General features: G+C 44.4%; 1 long non-coding RNA gene across 1 annotated transcript; it reads left to right on the forward strand.

Moving 5' to 3' along the window:
• Window positions 1-6,460: 6,460 nt before the first annotated feature.
• On the forward strand, window positions 6,461-13,382 carry LOC144192935 (uncharacterized). The gene is made up of 4 exons (XR_013325507.1): window positions 6,461-7,163; window positions 7,333-7,489; window positions 11,105-11,292; window positions 11,363-13,382. It is a non-coding gene; the product is annotated as an uncharacterized LOC144192935 (long non-coding RNA).
• Window positions 13,383-17,885: the final 4,503 nt, after the last annotated feature.

The following is a 17,885-nucleotide window of genomic DNA, read 5'->3' on the forward strand; positions in this document are numbered from 1 at the left end:
CTTCGCGCTTCAGCTATCGCGTGCGCAGAGCTCCACAGATTCTTTTGGGGGGAAAAAATTAAAGATATTAAATTAAGATTATAAATTACATTATCTTGGAAGGTGTGGAAACAAAATATTCAATTAGAATTAGTAAGTTCATCATTTTACAAATTTTAAAACACAAAGAATGCACGTATGTGCAAAGCATCATCGGGGATCACGGAAGCATCCCGGAAGCATCACGGGGCATCACGGGCATAAACGCAAGCTGATTGGCCAGCTGAATGCTCACTGAATATACTCGACTCCCCATTGGCCCATTCACCACGGATGTCCATTCTCTGTCCACGCCTATCTCGTGCTATACAGTACGCTTCTCGCCAAGTTAAGCGTAAAAGTTTTGTGAAGCCCTTCGTGATGCCTCCCAAACACTCTCCATGCACTGGTTATTTGGATCCGTGATTGTAGGGCGAAGCAAATCAGCTTGGATGGAGACTTAATCCGAAGTAAGGCTAAATCTTTGTTTGATGCCATGGTGCATGCGAGTGGTGACGACGACGTGAAAGTTCTGGACGAGGAAGAAGACGTTGACGAAGGTGATCCTCAGCCCGGTGCTTCAAGCCAGACTAACCCACAACCGCGTACGGCTTTCGCTGACAGCAAGGGCTGGCTTGAGAGGTTTAAGCGGCGAGTAGGACTAAGGAACGTGTCGCTGCATGGAGATGCAGCCTCTGCAGACGGAGCAGCAGCGAGGCGTTATGTTGAGGATGTGTTTCCGGGAATGATAGAAGAAAATGGCTATGTCCCGGAGCAAGTCTTTAATATGGATGAAATAGGACTCTACTGGAAGAGGATGCCGTCCCGAACATTTCTTCTCAAGGACGAACTTCAGAAGACAGGTTTCAAAGCCCACAAAGATTGAGTGACTCTGCTATGATGTTTTTGAATTTCTGAGTTTTCTGAATAAAAATTTACATTTATTTCATTTGCAGTTTTTTACTCTATATATATATACTATATTTGATTTTTTTGTATGCACCAACATAAAACCTGCATTCTAATGTGAACAGCATATTAGCCTGGTGGTGGTTTTGTGCACGTGTTATACGTTTCTATAAGCATTTTTGATGGTGCCTGCCTACTTTGCGGATATGCAGCTAATGCGGTGGGGTCCGGTCCCCATTAACCGCGATAAGCGAGGGATCACTGTATTGGTTTTTGTTGGGTTTATTCTGTAATACTATTATATATGTGTGCATTTAATCATTTTTGCATGAAAGCCTCTTCAAATTTTCTGAAGAGAACTCGGGGTCGTAACAAGTCATCTAGTCTTCGTGCCAAGGACTGTTGATATGACATCTCACTCAGTCCCGGGCTCCGAGGACTGTTGATCTGGGTTTGCAGCGTAGAGCCGTGAAGGACTCTTAATACCAGCAGATGGATATCAATCACCCCCGGGAACAATTGGATATATGTTCCTACATAGTGACACCCTTCTCGCTTCTTTAAGGAATTGATATGCCGAATGAAGGCTTGATTGTTTAAATTCAAATGAAATTTGTTTTTAGTTTCCTCTTTTTATTATTATTAAATACCTTAATTTTTATTATAATTGCATATGTTGTTTTTGCTTACGCTGTTGGATTAATTAATAACCTTTTAATTGTTTTGATTTATGGCTTTAAAGCCGTACGAGAAATGACTCTTCGGGAGGATATTTCGGATACCGAGAGGAAGTCTGGATGTATCTTCCCTAATAAGGTTGCTTATCAAGATGCCTATTTAATTAAATGTCAATAATTGAATCAGATGTCTGCCTGCAGTGTTTGATAATTATTTTAAAGTGTAAATATTTAATGAACCTATCAGTTTTCAAAGGAAAAAAAACGTTGTGATGGAAATGCCAAACATGTTGATAAAGGTGGGGCTGGAGGCAGAGGAAAGAGGATGGGGAGACGGGTCCGGTAGACAAGAAGCGGGTCGTAAAAAAGGAGGAGACCGAAGGGGCATTGTAGGGGGATGTAGGGCAAACTTTTTCTACAGTGGCCAGGATTTAATTACTCTCGGGAGGAGATGGGATATATCCATCACAACAGACTAAACGGACCTACAATATCCCTGAGGACATCTCGAGATCTCCAGGATCTTCGTAGATAGTCAGCACACCCCGATTACGTCAGAGACAGTGAATAAAAAAAAGCACAAGTGCGGATGCCAGGCGGGCATAGCTCCTAAGCTAAGGCAGCAACCACACCAAGCTCCGCTTACAAGTATCTTTTTGACCAATGTCAGATCCCTCACTCACAAAATGGATGAGTTGGAACTTCAGATTGCAACAGCTTTTCTAGGACCTGCAACATTATTGTCATCACGGAAACGTGGCTACATACGCAAATCCCTGACGCCACGGTATCGCTAGGGCAGGGGTGGCCAACCAGTCAGAGACCAAGAGCCACATTTTTTACTGTGTTACCGCAAAGAGCCACATTTTTTACTGTGTTACGGCAAAGAGCCACATCACACACATACCTTTGCTCAGCCAGGTTTATTGTAAATGTCACGCACCAGCATAGTAATGACATAAATTGACTCCTACAGTAATAACAGCACAGGCCAGTCATTATCAACAATGAACATTGTGTGCACTGTCTCACACAGACAAACTCTCAGTTCAACCAAGTCCACAAACAAAAATATAACAATTTACAATAGCGTTTTTCTTTTACTATGCATGTTACTTAGTGGGACTTCTGTCATAAAATCAGAGCCTATTTTTGCGCAACATTCGCTCCTTGTGAGCTGTCATTTATTATGAATGGCTTTTAACTAGCGCGCCCACCACGTGGGTGTACACCTCGCTCTCCTATTGGCTGCTCCCGCCTGAGCACTCTCGCCTTGGTCTGCCTCGCAGGGGGTGTGGCTTTTTTCAGCCGACGCTCGATCTTTGGGATACTTTTTGTGTGCGCGACGCCGTTCATTGTCGCTTCTGGTTCACGGGAGCTCTCCCACTCTGTTAAAAACGTTTACTCAAATGACCTTGCTCCTACTGGGAAACTTTGAGGTACTTTCATCCCAAGCACATGCGCATTGGACGAAAATACCGTATTGAACTCAAGCGAAGCGCACACGCAAATAAAACACAAATACAAACTTTGATATGGACGTAAGAGCCGCATGAAACCGGGCAAAGAGCCGCATGCAGCTCGCGAGCCGCGGGTTGGCCACCCCTGCGCTAGGGGAACGCTTTTTAGAAACTATCGTTCAAAAGAATTATCGGGGGAAAGCAAAGGAGGGGGCCTTTGCATGTTCATACAGGATGAATGGTGTTGCGACAGTAGGATCCATAACACTCACTGCTTCCCGTATTTAGAGCTATTGGTGATACAGTGCAGGCACTTCTATCTACCTAGATTATCATTATAATCACCATGCATATACAGTGATCCCTCGGTTATCGCGGTTAATGGGGACCGGGACCACCCGCACTAAGTGAATTTCCGCGAAGTAGGGATGCCCCTTCAAAAATGCTTAATTTCAATTTAATATATGTATATATTTGCATTTTTTCTCCCCAAAAATGTGCCGTGGCTGAACCGCGAAGTAGCAAGGGATCACTGTACCACCGGATGCCAACGTTAGCACAGCACTTAACCCCCAGCTAACGCCTGTAAACAAACAGCAGCTTAAGCATCCCGATGGAGTCTTTATTGTCGCTGGTGACTTCAACAAAGTGTGTCTGAAGACTGTTCTGCCTAAGTTTATTCAGTGTGTGTCACACAAGAGGAGACAACATTCTAGACCATGTTTATTCTAATATCAAACATGCTAATAAAGCCACTTTCCTCCCTCACCTGGCTGGATCAGACCATCTCTGCCTGTCCCTCACTCCCGCATACACTCCACTCCGGAGGCTAACAAGGCCACAAATAAAGGTAATAAAAACTTGGCCCGAGGAGGCCCTTTGTCAGCTGCAGGACTGTTTTTCCCACACCAACTGGGAACTTTGCGCGACACCATAACCTCCAGGACTACACGGTCACTGTATTTTACTACTTCAAAAACTGCATGGACAACGTCACTGTTAATAAACGGATACAGGTTTTTCCTCACAGAAGACGTGGCAGGGAACACGACATATTACCAATTACAATGACAATGTCTTTTAACGCAGATGCCTCATGAGCTGAGGAACTGAACCGTTTCTTTGTCCGCTTTGAGACTGACAAATCAGACCCAATCTCATCACCCCCACCACCACCCTGCAGCAATACACTGAAGTTTCAGGAACATGAAGTGAGAATGGTAATGCAGTCTGTGAACACCAGGAAGGCTGCTGGCCCTGACAGAGTACCTAGGAAGGTGCTCAAAGCCTGTGTTGACCAGCTAGCTGGAGTTTTCACCAAAAAAAATGTTCCCAGCAACAATCCATCATTCCATCCTGCCTGAAATCTGCCATCATTATCCCTGTCCCCAAAAAGCCAACCATTGACAGCCTGAATGACTATAGGCCTGTTGCACTCACACCTGTGATCATGAAGTGCTTTGAAAAGTTGGTCGCCAAACAACCTCTCCCTTAGTTGACACTCACTAGTTTGCTAATAGAGCAAACAGGCCCGCCGATGACGCCATCACCGTAGCTCTACACACAGCATTGAGCCACCTGGAGCACCAAGGGAATTATGTGAGGATGCTTTTCATTGACTAGGGGGAGTTCATGGGGACACGCCATAGTGTGGGCACCTCAGGGACGTATTTGCAGCACAGGAATCCCGGCTAAGAGGAAATTCTGATTCTCCACCCACCCGTATACCCTCCCACGGCTCAGCTCATCGCACTGGGCTGCCACCACAGTTAAGTCATGATACCCAGGTGCCGAAACCAAGTTCATCGCCCATGCTGCCTCATGTCAAGCTCTAGCGGATCTGTTTCTCAATGGAGGAACTATGATTATTCTGAAGATGAGGACGACGGTGAGCAAATTGGTTTCTTTGCCGGAGTTTCTGACTCGGAAAGTGATTTTCTACACCAATTCCGACCCGATATCCTCCACAGAAGATGACCCCTACTTTTTTTCCAATTATTCCAACCCGGTTTACACCGTCCAGCATCTGCATGGTCGGCTACTCACCTACAATGAACCACGTGGTGGGCGGGGTGCGGTGCCATCCTCCCGGAGGAGACGGCGAGCACCGCGCCGTAGGGCGAAGCGGAAAGAGGGCCTGGACACTCGAGCCCCTGACCAAGTTCCTCTCTCGACCTCGCCCATCCAAACTCCTCGCTCGACTTCGCCCGTCCTAACTCCTCGCTCGACTTCGCCCATCCAGATTCCTCGCCCGGCCACACCGTTCTAAGCTTCCCAAATTCCCGTGCAGAAGCCGCGCAAGGAACTCCCGTTGCCACTGGCGCTGCCAGTTGCACCCGTGCCGAAGCCACGAACCAGGCCTCCGGTGCCGGCTGAGCTGCCTAGCCCCGTTCCGCCAAGCTCCTTTCTGCCAAGCTTTGTACCGCCAAACTATTCTGCCAAGCTCCAATCTGCCAAGCCCCGTTCCGCCAAGCTCCGTTCCGCCAAGCTCCGTTCCGCCAAGCTCCGTTCCGCCAAGCTCCGTTCCGCCAAGCTCCGTTCCGCCAAGCTCCGTTCCGCCAAGCTCCGTTCCGCCAAGCTCCGTTCCGCCAAGCTCCGTTCCGCCAAGCTCCGTTCCGCCAAGCAACGTTCCGCCAAGCTCCGTTCCGCCAAGCTCCGTTCCGCCAAGCTCCGTTCCGCCAAGCTCCGTTCCGCCAGGCTCCGTTCCGCCAGGCTCCGTTCCGCCAGGCTCCGTTCCGCCAAGCTCCGTTCCGCCAAGCTCCGTTCCGCCAAGCTCCGTTCCGCCAAGCTCCGTTCCGCCAAGCGCCGTTCCGCCAAGCGCCGTTCCGCCAAGCAACGTTCCGCCAAGCTCCGTTCCGCCAAGCTCCGTTCCGCCAAGCTCCGTTCCGCCAAGCTCCGTTCCGCCAAGCTCCGTTCCGCCAAGCTCCGTTCCGCCAAGCTCCGTTCCGCCAAGCTCCGTTCCGCCAAGCTCCGTTCCGCCAAGCTCCGTTCCGCCAAGCTCCGTTCCGCCAAGCTCCGTTCCGCCAAGCTCCGTTCCGCCAAGCTCCGTTCCGCCAAGCTCCGTTCCGCCAAGCTCCGTTCCGCCAAGCTCCGTTCCGCCAAGCTCCGTTCCGCCAAGCTCCGTTCCGCCAAGCTCCGTTCCGCCAAGCTCCGTTCCGCCAAGCTCCGTTCCGCCAAGCTCCGTTCCGCCAGGCTCCGTTCCGCCAGGCTCCGCCAGGTAAATGTGGTAAACAGGAAGTTGGTGTGTATACGTGTTACAGTAGGGCTAGATGTCTAAAAGAGGTGTTGGCGGCGTAAGTAACTGGCGGCTATCCTGCGTTGACTATAACGTGATTTTAACGTATTTTCTCCACAAAATAAATTCAAATATCTGAAATCTTGACTGATTTACACATGAATTTCTTCATAAAAACCTGTATAAGCGTGATTAAATAGGCCTGGATTTTAAATGTTATATTTTGAATTTAATATTTAGTAACACTACTCAATTTCTGAAGTTTGCTAAACCGTTTTAAAATTGGATTCAAACTGAACAAATTGTCTTTTGACGAAAATGTTGTCTACTGAATGACTCTGATGCAAAATGGCCGACAAATGACGACACCTATCCCTGTGACCTTACGAAGTGGAGTTTACATCTAGTTTTCTTATAATATACATATGCATGATCAATTTCAAATTCGATATTCCAGACTATCTTTTCAACGTAAATTTGGCAAATGTCGCTGGTAGATTCCTTTTATGTCTAATGAATCAAAATTATGATCTACAAATGTCCTAGTTTAAAAAAGTTTAGAGTTAAGTAGATTCCTACTTGCAATATGAAGCACGAAATGGATATGCGTCAGTGATCCCAAGACCCCATTTCAGATTATAAAATAATGTATTTAATTTTCACGCATGCACGCACTAACTCACTCATTCATTCATTCGTTCATCCATTCATTCGTTCATTCATTCTGTCATTTTTCATACCACTTACACTCAACGGTTGTGGGGGTTCCTGCAGCCAATGGGCTAGGAGTATAGTTCAATTGGAGTGTCTCCTGCACGGGACCCATTGTTTGGTTGGCAAAGGCTCCATCAACCCGTGACCCATGTGAGGATAACCGTACGGAAAATGCATAAGTGAAATATGGTTTAAGGGGGTTTGTACTTGCATCGTACAGTGAGAGAGAGAAAAAAACTGACACAAAAAGTAAAGTGTTTGGTCACTATGTTTCATATACGGCGTTACATAAGAAGTCTTCATCTTCTGCTTATCCAAGGTCGGGTTGCGGGGGAAACAGCTTCAGCAGGGAAGCTCATACTTCCTCTCCGCAGCCACTACTGAAGAGCTGATTCAGGGACGATCCTAGGAGGAAGACAGTCAGTCTCCCAGGCGTCTCCTGAGTTGGAACACCACACCGGGGAGGCGTCCAGGAGGTATCCCAAAAAGATGCCAGGGGCATCTAATGTGGCTCCTATCAATGCGGAGGAGCAGTCCATCCCGTGCATTTGTATGTTTAAGGCTTGTATAAGTAACCAGCATTGATTTGTACTGAGAAAAAAAAACATTTAATAGAGTGGAGAGAATACATACAGTACTGTATACTAAGAGTATACTAAGAGTATACTAAGAGTATACTAAGAGTATACTAATAGTATACTAAGAGTATACTAAGAGTATACTAAGAGTATACTAAGAGTATACTTCGAGTATACTTCGAGTATACTTCGAGTATACTTCGAGTATACTTCGAGTATAGTTCGAGTATACCTCGAGTATACTTCGAGTACTACACTTCGAGTATACTAGAGTATACATGAGAGAGAGAGAGAGAGAGAGAGAGAGAGAGGGAGAGAGAGGGAGTGAGAGGGGGAGAGACAGGGAGAGAGAGGGAGAGAGAGGGAGAGAGAGGGAAAGAGGGAGAGAGAGGGAGAGAGGGAGAGAGAGGGAGAGAGAGGGAGAGAGAGGGAGAGAGGGAGAGAGAGGGAGAGAGACCGTGAGAGAGGGAGAGGGAGGGAGAGAGGGAGAGATTTACAGTTTTTTTCATCCTAAATGATGTGGCACTACTGTATGGAATCATTCAATTGCTTTGCAACCGTTGTGCAACGTTCAGTATTTGGGTCCTGCTGCTTGATATTTCTGTTTATAAACAGTACTGACGGTCAAACGATTCAAGTTGTATTCCCATGCAATGCTCACCACTTTCTCACGCGCATCAAGCTTCTTTATTATAACCACTTTCGTTTCAAATGAAATGGCTTGCCTCTTCCTTGCACCTCCCTCACTAGAAGCCATTCGCTTTTCATCAACCATATTGAATCATGAATGCACGAGATATTTAATGATAAAAATGAAAAAGGTTCTTTGCGCACTGGATATATGTTCACGCACTTCTGCACTGCAACAAACTGGGCAGAGGATGGTGGATGCTGAGTGAGCTGAGTTCTTACAGCGCCTGGTGTCGGTATTAGCGGCAGAAAGAAGCACTACTCGGAAAAAGGCGTGCAATACAAAATCTAACTTACGAACGTTTTTGACAACAACGCAATGTGCAGACATGTTCGTATTTACCATTGTTCATAATTTCAATGTTCGGAAGTAGGGGAGCGTCATTACAAACAGCTAAACTGATAGCATTAACGGGGGTGTTTAGCTTAATGGAAAACATGGAAGTTATTTTTTTACAAACAGGTAATATACTGTGAGGGGGTGCGTATCTGTTTCAATGTGTCACAGTTTTTCCGTTATTGCATTATTGGAAAACAAAGAGTTAATGTGAAATATATTTGTATTCTTATATTTAGTCTTGCACCCTTTTCACTGTGATGTATGTGGAGTACAGAATGTATTATAGTCACTAGGATAGAATTTTGCAGAGCCTATTGGAAAGTTTCATGATGACACCTATGAATTAGGGGCGTGTCATATACCAAGACACGCCCATTTCTTTGTTCACCTCTTCCAGCCTAAAGTTTGTACCTAGGTCAATTGACCCTTTGTTAATAAAACTAGCTCTGCTGTTGGGGGTAGGTAGGGATTCGAACTGGTCACGCTGGGGGATGGACTCATCTCCCAGTGCTGGCTATTCTGACACCTCCTTCAGCTGAAGTCTTTGAAAATCTCATCAAGCCGACTCTGCGTGTGCTACCTCTGATCCGAAGTTATTGAATGTATATGGTTTTAAACCTGACATTTTCTGGTGCCGATAAACCCGGAGATTCATTTCTGAATTTCTCGGACCGCGGTGGACTGAAAACCAAGATTTCTGACGTCAGCTACTCTTACTTTGAAAGAGAGGGCCTTTTCGGTCGATCGCGGCCCGTTTGAAGAAGGAACCCGGCCGGAGAGAGGATGCACGCACAAGACACGGTAGGGCTGTTAAAAGTTTATATATAACAAGGCTGGTGAAAATCCCGTTTTCAATTCGTGAAAGAGTCGAAGTAAAACGCTCCAAAAGTGGGAGATAAGGGATGCATACATGTGAGGATTACGTATGTCGTTAAGAAAATTAAAATAGAAACGCAAGGTATGCAACGGATGGACGCTTAGTCGGACGAGCCAACTAAGTGTCTCCAAGAGGTGCGCCAGTGACGCGGTGTTTACCTAAGGTGGGGGTTAAAAGTCCCCCTGTGTTAAAAGGATTTTCAGAGATTGTTCAAAATAAAGGGAAACCTTCCAAAAATACAGCACCTGATGAGCAAAAGTGCAAGATAAAAGTAATCTTCATATGAAGTATAGATATATCAACCGGAAGGATATATATATGAACCGAAAATACGCGCAAAATGAGAGTAGAAACGACTAAGAAAGCTACTTAGGCGGATAAATAAGCTTAGAAAACAAGTATTTAAGAGATAATAAATTGAGACGTGGCGTCCCTAGAACAAAAGAAGAGATGCGAGGGGGGTAGAAGAAAGGATGAGCACATGTCAGGGAGAAGATGGCCGACCAAAGTGGCGCCGCGAAACTAAGAAGAGCGTAGCTCAAATGCTTATCTTCCACCAGTTTAACCTCCCCCGACGCAGCTAGAGAGAAGAGAGACTACAATGGATAGATATGTAGCTAAATTTTAATTTGATGCCTGTCTATTGGAAAAGTATTGAGTAAGAAAGTTTTATAGGAGATGATTGGCAAACTCCAAAGACAATGGAATGTTACATTTGATAAAAAAGACTACTAGTTTGGGATATTTTGAATTTCAAACAATTGAGTTTAATATGCAATGCGATACACATTGTTAATTGAATTGGGACTTGATTAGTATGCAATTTATGAGTAATGAGTTTTAATTGCCCTAAAGGACAACTATGCTAGAAAATATTAACCCTGATAAACAAGGGGTGGTTACAGTTTAGTGGGTTCAATTCTTTTCAGAATTATAAATGTTTACATTTGTTTCTGGATATTAATTGATGTGAATGTAACTGTTGCAGAGAGCGGGAAAGCTGTTTTCTGGAGGAGAAAGCAGCCTGGTTTGCTCTTTGTATTTTTCCTATTTTTAGCATGATTAGTTAATTTGTGTAATTGCAGGAAAGGAAAAATCAAATATAGTTTTTGAGGTTAACATGGAAGCATTGGTCGAAATAGAATAACAGCTAGTATATCTACTTTTGAGTGATAAGACATTTAGATTTTCGCAAACAAAGTGATGGAATAAGTAAGATTGTTGTGATTTTTGTTCGTTTGAGAATTAAGCCCAACCAAGTGGCTGTATGCAGGTGTTGAGCACGCGCTAAAGACGACAGCAGCTAAAGCAGCAGCGCAAACACTTACTGCACAGTATTCACAACAACAAAAACTGAGTCAAAAACAGTATTCATTGATATGCAAAACATTGCATCACATAAGGTAGAGATGCATCTATACAGAAAGAACACAGAACAGTCTGCAGAAGACCTGTACACAGCTAAAGGCCTAGCGTGCCTACCAAAAATTATTCCAAAATTGAGCCATGGATTGAACCATGTCTCAACAGGGGGGATGATGGACATGGTACAGTGTGTGTTCCATGTCCCAGAGGTCTAAATACCTACTTTTAATTTTTTTTGTAGGAACTGTTTGATTTGTTGCAGACATGGTGTGCAAGGTAACCACAGGCCCAGACGAGGACAACGTCCAAAAGAGTGTGGGACTGGTAGAGGAAACAAATGTTCATGGAAGACCATTCCAAAATCCTCTATGGGAAGGTGAAACATGACAAAAGGCTAAGGGCAAGGCAGATCTACTCACAGAATGGATGGTAACATGTTTGGAGAAGCTTGTCCAAAGAACAGGCAAGCTGTCGTGATCCCCTTTTGTCTACTTTGCAGGAGGTGGTGAAGCCAGGTGACTGGATCCTGATCCGAGTCATAAAAAGGAAGTCCTGGTTCTCTCCATGATGGGAAGACCCATTCGTGGCCCAACTCACCAACCTCCACTGCTGCAAAGATGGCTGAAATGTCAAAGTGGATTCACCAATGCCAGGTCAAGGTAGTTCGAGACACAGGTGACTCTGAGTAGATTGGAAGTTGGACGGTGTCAAAACCCTTGTCCGTGAAAAACTCATCAGTCTACTCACCTGCCACGAGCACCCCTCACTTAACCTTGAGCTTCCATAGACTTTGCACCTCTACACATAGGCCACAGTGAAATCTGTTACCACTCACTTCACAGTGACTGTACTGTCAGTGACTGCCTGGGCGTGTCTGAACGCCCCGCCCACAGAGACTCTAGTTGGAAAACAAGATGGTGACATACTCCTATCACAGAGGAGAGTGAATTGGTATGAAAAGAACAAACTGGAGAACTACTGTGAAGAAGATGTGTGGTATCCTGACATCCTGAATTCACTGCGTCTAGACGTCACACTTAAATCTGCAGTTAGGCAGATGAGATGCATTCTTTTTAAGGGTAATGAACATAACAGTAAGCGTTAAGAGACCAAAATCAGTGCAATTCAAACCACATGATTCAATCTGGGGTGGTGGTGTTCCACGTGACTATAGGTTGTGGTCCACCCCCCCCCCCAAAAATAAACCATACTGTCGCAACTTTGCCAAATCCGAGTGGGTAAAGTTATGTAAAGACATTGAACTGTTACATGAGTGTGGATTAATCAAACTATCGAGCCATACAGGGTATAGCAGATTATTTAAAAGCCCTAGGGAAATGGAGTTGCAGGAGGATGGAGTCATGGATGGAGATGCGTGTGCCATGATGGGAGAACACTGCTGCACCTTCATCCCAGATGAAACCAATACATGACTCGGGCTATAGCTGAAATGAAAGCCTTGGCCAACACGGGTCATGGTTCTCAATTGTGTTTAAATTTGCAACTCACTCACTTGCGATTTTGTTACGGTTCTGTATTTTCTATGTATGAAAGTTATGATTCGAAATACTTTCTAGCACATGTTGGTAGCTTACAATGACATACTGTATCACCGCGTGGCAAATCATAATGGAGATTCTCCCACTCTTTCAAAGTGTGACGAGTCTCGGTATGTCGAGTGCTTCGGGTTATTGTACTTGTTTTGACTTAAAAATTGTGTTCGCTCATAAAGAGAGACGCAGGCGGATTTTTCTCGGATAACCCTAAAATTACCTCACGTTTTACGCCTCTGCCTTGAAAAGTGATTTTATTGTTTTATGATGTTTATATTCTAGAACCTGGATAGGAGGGATATAAATCTATGTATTTCATGAAAATTCTTTCAAAGTAACTATAGGGGGGAAATGTGGAGTATGGAATGTATTATAGTCACTAGGATAGAATTTTGCAGAGCCTAGTGGAAAGTTTCATGATGACACCTATGAGTTAGGGGCATGTCATAAACCAAGACACATCCATTTCTTTGTTCACCTCTTCCAGCCTAAAGTTTGTACCTAGGTCACATGACCCTTTGTTAATAAAACTAGCTCTGCTGTTGGGGGCAGGTAGGGATTCGAACTGGTCACGCTGGGGGATGGACTCATCTCCCAGAGCTGGCTATTCTGACACCTCCTTCAGCTGAAGTTTTTGAAAATCTCATCAAGCTGACTGCGTGTGCTACCTCTGATCCGAAGTTATTGAATGTATATGGTTTTAAACCTGACAATGTATTAAAAGTTACTAGAATAAAATTTAATTTACACCTATTGGTTAAAATGTGCACTACACCTTTTGCACTCCCCCTCTTTCATTTGTATTAACGCCTCCCATTTTTTATGACTTGTCTTATCTCTAATAAAATCACTGTTGAAGCAGCTTTTTGGCGGGAGATCGTTTTGGGGAGCCTGGAGAGCAGTCACACTCTCGGGCCTCTGAATGGTCCACTCCCCTGCCTCTGCAGACGCGGCCTTTGACTTTCATTCTATCTGCCTCAGCGTGTGTTCCTGTGTTCGAGTTTATTTAAGTGTTGGCCAGTAGCCCCAACAGTTAATCACAGCCATGTTGACTGACTAGGGCGGCATTTGAACTTCAAAAACAAATTTCTATTTGTAGATGTGTGGCGTGCATATCTAATACGTTATTACCTATTTCCTTCGGCAATGATTTTCACTGATAGGACAGCAAAATGGAGTGAGCTGCCAAGAAGCCCCACTGGAGATGGCGGTTTCCATCTGTGATGAAAATTTGCAGGCCAAATGGTTTGTCCTAGCGGAGGAAATATGCTTTAGCATAGGTCATAGTGATGACTTTAAGGATATTACGGATTGGATAAGCATTGATCAATTGATACAACCAAATGACGTTGCTTTCTATTGCTTTAACGGCATGCAAATAAAAGAACTTTAGCATAAAATTCATAGCATTGCGATTATGGAGTTAATACGCCTGAATGTTACAGTGATAACGATTGGCATTAACAAGCTCAGATAAGGGGGAAAGGAGCAATCATTCGAATTCCAAAATCTGGCTAAGAAACAGATTAAATCTGTCGCTTTGGGTTTTGACAGGATGCATTTGCGCATGAATTCTGGAATATTTGGGGGATGGGGATCCCATATCTATAAGAAATTCGAGGGAAATGTGTAAATAGGCTCTATTTGCCGCTGAATGCCCAAATTCTAATGAGGCCTTTCATGGTATGATGGAAGTGATGAGATTATGTCTATGTTCAAAAATAGCATCTCCAAATTATAAAATAGCAACCTTGGAGTGACGCTTTAGGTAGATGGGTTGTCTAGGAATAAAATGGGATGGGCAAAATTTGACCAGAATACAAGATACATTGACAACTAGTAAAACAAACTCCCTGAAGGGACCTTAAGAAAATGGAGCAAGAGGGATATCTTGATACCTATTACAGTGTTCCCTCGCTACTTCGCGCTTCAGCTATCGCGTGCGCAGAGCTCCACAGATTCTTTTGGGGGGAAAAAATTAAAGATATTAAATTAAGATTATAAATTACATTATCTTGGAAGGTGTGGAAACAAAATATTCAATTAGAATTAGTAAGTTCATCATTTTACAAATTTTAAAACACAAAGAATGCACGTATGTGCAAAGCATCATCGGGGATCACGGAAGCATCCCGGAAGCATCACGGGGCATCACGGGCATAAACGCAAGCTGATTGGCCAGCTGAATGCTCACTGAATATACTCGACTCCCCATTGGCCCATTCACCACGGATGTCCATTCTCTGTCCACGCCTATCTCGTGCTATACAGTACGCTTCTCGCCAAGTTAAGCGTAAAAGTTTTGTGAAGCCCTTCGTGATGCCTCCCAAACACTCTCCATGCACTGGTTATTTGGATCCGTGATTGTAGGGCGAAGCAAATCAGCTTGGATGGAGACTTAATCCGAAGTAAGGCTAAATCTTTGTTTGATGCCATGGTGCATGCGAGTGGTGACGACGACGTGAAAGTTCTGGACGAGGAAGAAGACGTTGACGAAGGTGATCCTCAGCCCGGTGCTTCAAGCCAGACTAACCCACAACCGCGTACGGCTTTCGCTGACAGCAAGGGCTGGCTTGAGAGGTTTAAGCGGCGAGTAGGACTAAGGAACGTGTCGCTGCATGGAGATGCAGCCTCTGCAGACGGAGCAGCAGCGAGGCGTTATGTTGAGGATGTGTTTCCGGGAATGATAGAAGAAAATGGCTATGTCCCGGAGCAAGTCTTTAATATGGATGAAATAGGACTCTACTGGAAGAGGATGCCGTCCCGAACATTTCTTCTCAAGGACGAACTTCAGAAGACAGGTTTCAAAGCCCACAAAGATTGAGTGACTCTGCTATGATGTTTTTGAATTTCTGAGTTTTCTGAATAAAAATTTACATTTATTTCATTTGCAGTTTTTTACTCTATATATATATACTATATTTGATTTTTTTGTATGCACCAACATAAAACCTGCATTCTAATGTGAACAGCATATTAGCCTGGTGGTGGTTTTGTGCACGTGTTATACGTTTCTATAAGCATTTTTGATGGTGCCTGCCTACTTTGCGGATATGCAGCTAATGCGGTGGGGTCCGGTCCCCATTAACCGCGATAAGCGAGGGATCACTGTATTGGTTTTTGTTGGGTTTATTCTGTAATACTATTATATATGTGTGCATTTAATCATTTTTGCATGAAAGCCTCTTCAAATTTTCTGAAGAGAACTCGGGGTCGTAACAAGTCATCTAGTCTTCGTGCCAAGGACTGTTGATATGACATCTCACTCAGTCCCGGGCTCCGAGGACTGTTGATCTGGGTTTGCAGCGTAGAGCCGTGAAGGACTCTTAATACCAGCAGATGGATATCAATCACCCCCGGGAACAATTGGATATATGTTCCTACATAGTGACACCCTTCTCGCTTCTTTAAGGAATTGATATGCCGAATGAAGGCTTGATTGTTTAAATTCAAATGAAATTTGTTTTTAGTTTCCTCTTTTTATTATTATTAAATACCTTAATTTTTATTATAATTGCATATGTTGTTTTTGCTTACGCTGTTGGATTAATTAATAACCTTTTAATTGTTTTGATTTATGGCTTTAAAGCCGTACGAGAAATGACTCTTCGGGAGGATATTTCGGATACCGAGAGGAAGTCTGGATGTATCTTCCCTAATAAGGTTGCTTATCAAGATGCCTATTTAATTAAATGTCAATAATTGAATCAGATGTCTGCCTGCAGTGTTTGATAATTATTTTAAAGTGTAAATATTTAATGAACCTATCAGTTTTCAAAGGAAAAAAAACGTTGTGATGGAAATGCCAAACATGTTGATAAAGGTGGGGCTGGAGGCAGAGGAAAGAGGATGGGGAGACGGGTCCGGTAGACAAGAAGCGGGTCGTAAAAAAGGAGGAGACCGAAGGGGCATTGTAGGGGGATGTAGGGCAAACTTTTTCTACAGTGGCCAGGATTTAATTACTCTCGGGAGGAGATGGGATATATCCATCACAACAGACTAAACGGACCTACAATATCCCTGAGGACATCTCGAGATCTCCAGGATCTTCGTAGATAGTCAGCACACCCCGATTACGTCAGAGACAGTGAATAAAAAAAAGCACAAGTGCGGATGCCAGGCGGGCATAGCTCCTAAGCTAAGGCAGCAACCACACCAAGCTCCGCTTACAAGTATCTTTTTGACCAATGTCAGATCCCTCACTCACAAAATGGATGAGTTGGAACTTCAGATTGCAACAGCTTTTCTAGGACCTGCAACATTATTGTCATCACGGAAACGTGGCTACATACGCAAATCCCTGACGCCACGGTATCGCTAGGGCAGGGGTGGCCAACCAGTCAGAGACCAAGAGCCACATTTTTTACTGTGTTACCGCAAAGAGCCACATTTTTTACTGTGTTACGGCAAAGAGCCACATCACACACATACCTTTGCTCAGCCAGGTTTATTGTAAATGTCACGCACCAGCATAGTAATGACATAAATTGACTCCTACAGTAATAACAGCACAGGCCAGTCATTATCAACAATGAACATTGTGTGCACTGTCTCACACAGACAAACTCTCAGTTCAACCAAGTCCACAAACAAAAATATAACAATTTACAATAGCGTTTTTCTTTTACTATGCATGTTACTTAGTGGGACTTCTGTCATAAAATCAGAGCCTATTTTTGCGCAACATTCGCTCCTTGTGAGCTGTCATTTATTATGAATGGCTTTTAACTAGCGCGCCCACCACGTGGGTGTACACCTCGCTCTCCTATTGGCTGCTCCCGCCTGAGCACTCTCGCCTTGGTCTGCCTCGCAGGGGGTGTGGCTTTTTTCAGCCGACGCTCGATCTTTGGGATACTTTTTGTGTGCGCGACGCCGTTCATTGTCGCTTCTGGTTCACGGGAGCTCTCCCACTCTGTTAAAAACGTTTACTCAAATGACCTTGCTCCTACTGGGAAACTTTGAGGTACTTTCATCCCAAGCACATGCGCATTGGACGAAAATACCGTATTGAACTCAAGCGAAGCGCACACGCAAATAAAACACAAATACAAACTTTGATATGGACGTAAGAGCCGCATGAAACCGGGCAAAGAGCCGCATGCAGCTCGCGAGCCGCGGGTTGGCCACCCCTGCGCTAGGGGAACGCTTTTTAGAAACTATCGTTCAAAAGAATTATCGGGGGAAAGCAAAGGAGGGGGCCTTTGCATGTTCATACAGGATGAATGGTGTTGCGACAGTAGGATCCATAACACTCACTGCTTCCCGTATTTAGAGCTATTGGTGATACAGTGCAGGCACTTCTATCTACCTAGATTATCATTATAATCACCATGCATATACAGTGATCCCTCGGTTATCGCGGTTAATGGGGACCGGGACCACCCGCACTAAGTGAATTTCCGCGAAGTAGGGATGCCCCTTCAAAAATGCTTAATTTCAATTTAATATATGTATATATTTGCATTTTTT

The sequence above is a fragment of the Stigmatopora nigra genome, unplaced genomic scaffold (assembly GCF_051989575.1).
Source record: "Stigmatopora nigra isolate UIUO_SnigA unplaced genomic scaffold, RoL_Snig_1.1 HiC_scaffold_29, whole genome shotgun sequence".
Lineage (NCBI taxonomy): Eukaryota > Metazoa > Chordata > Actinopteri > Syngnathiformes > Syngnathidae > Stigmatopora > Stigmatopora nigra.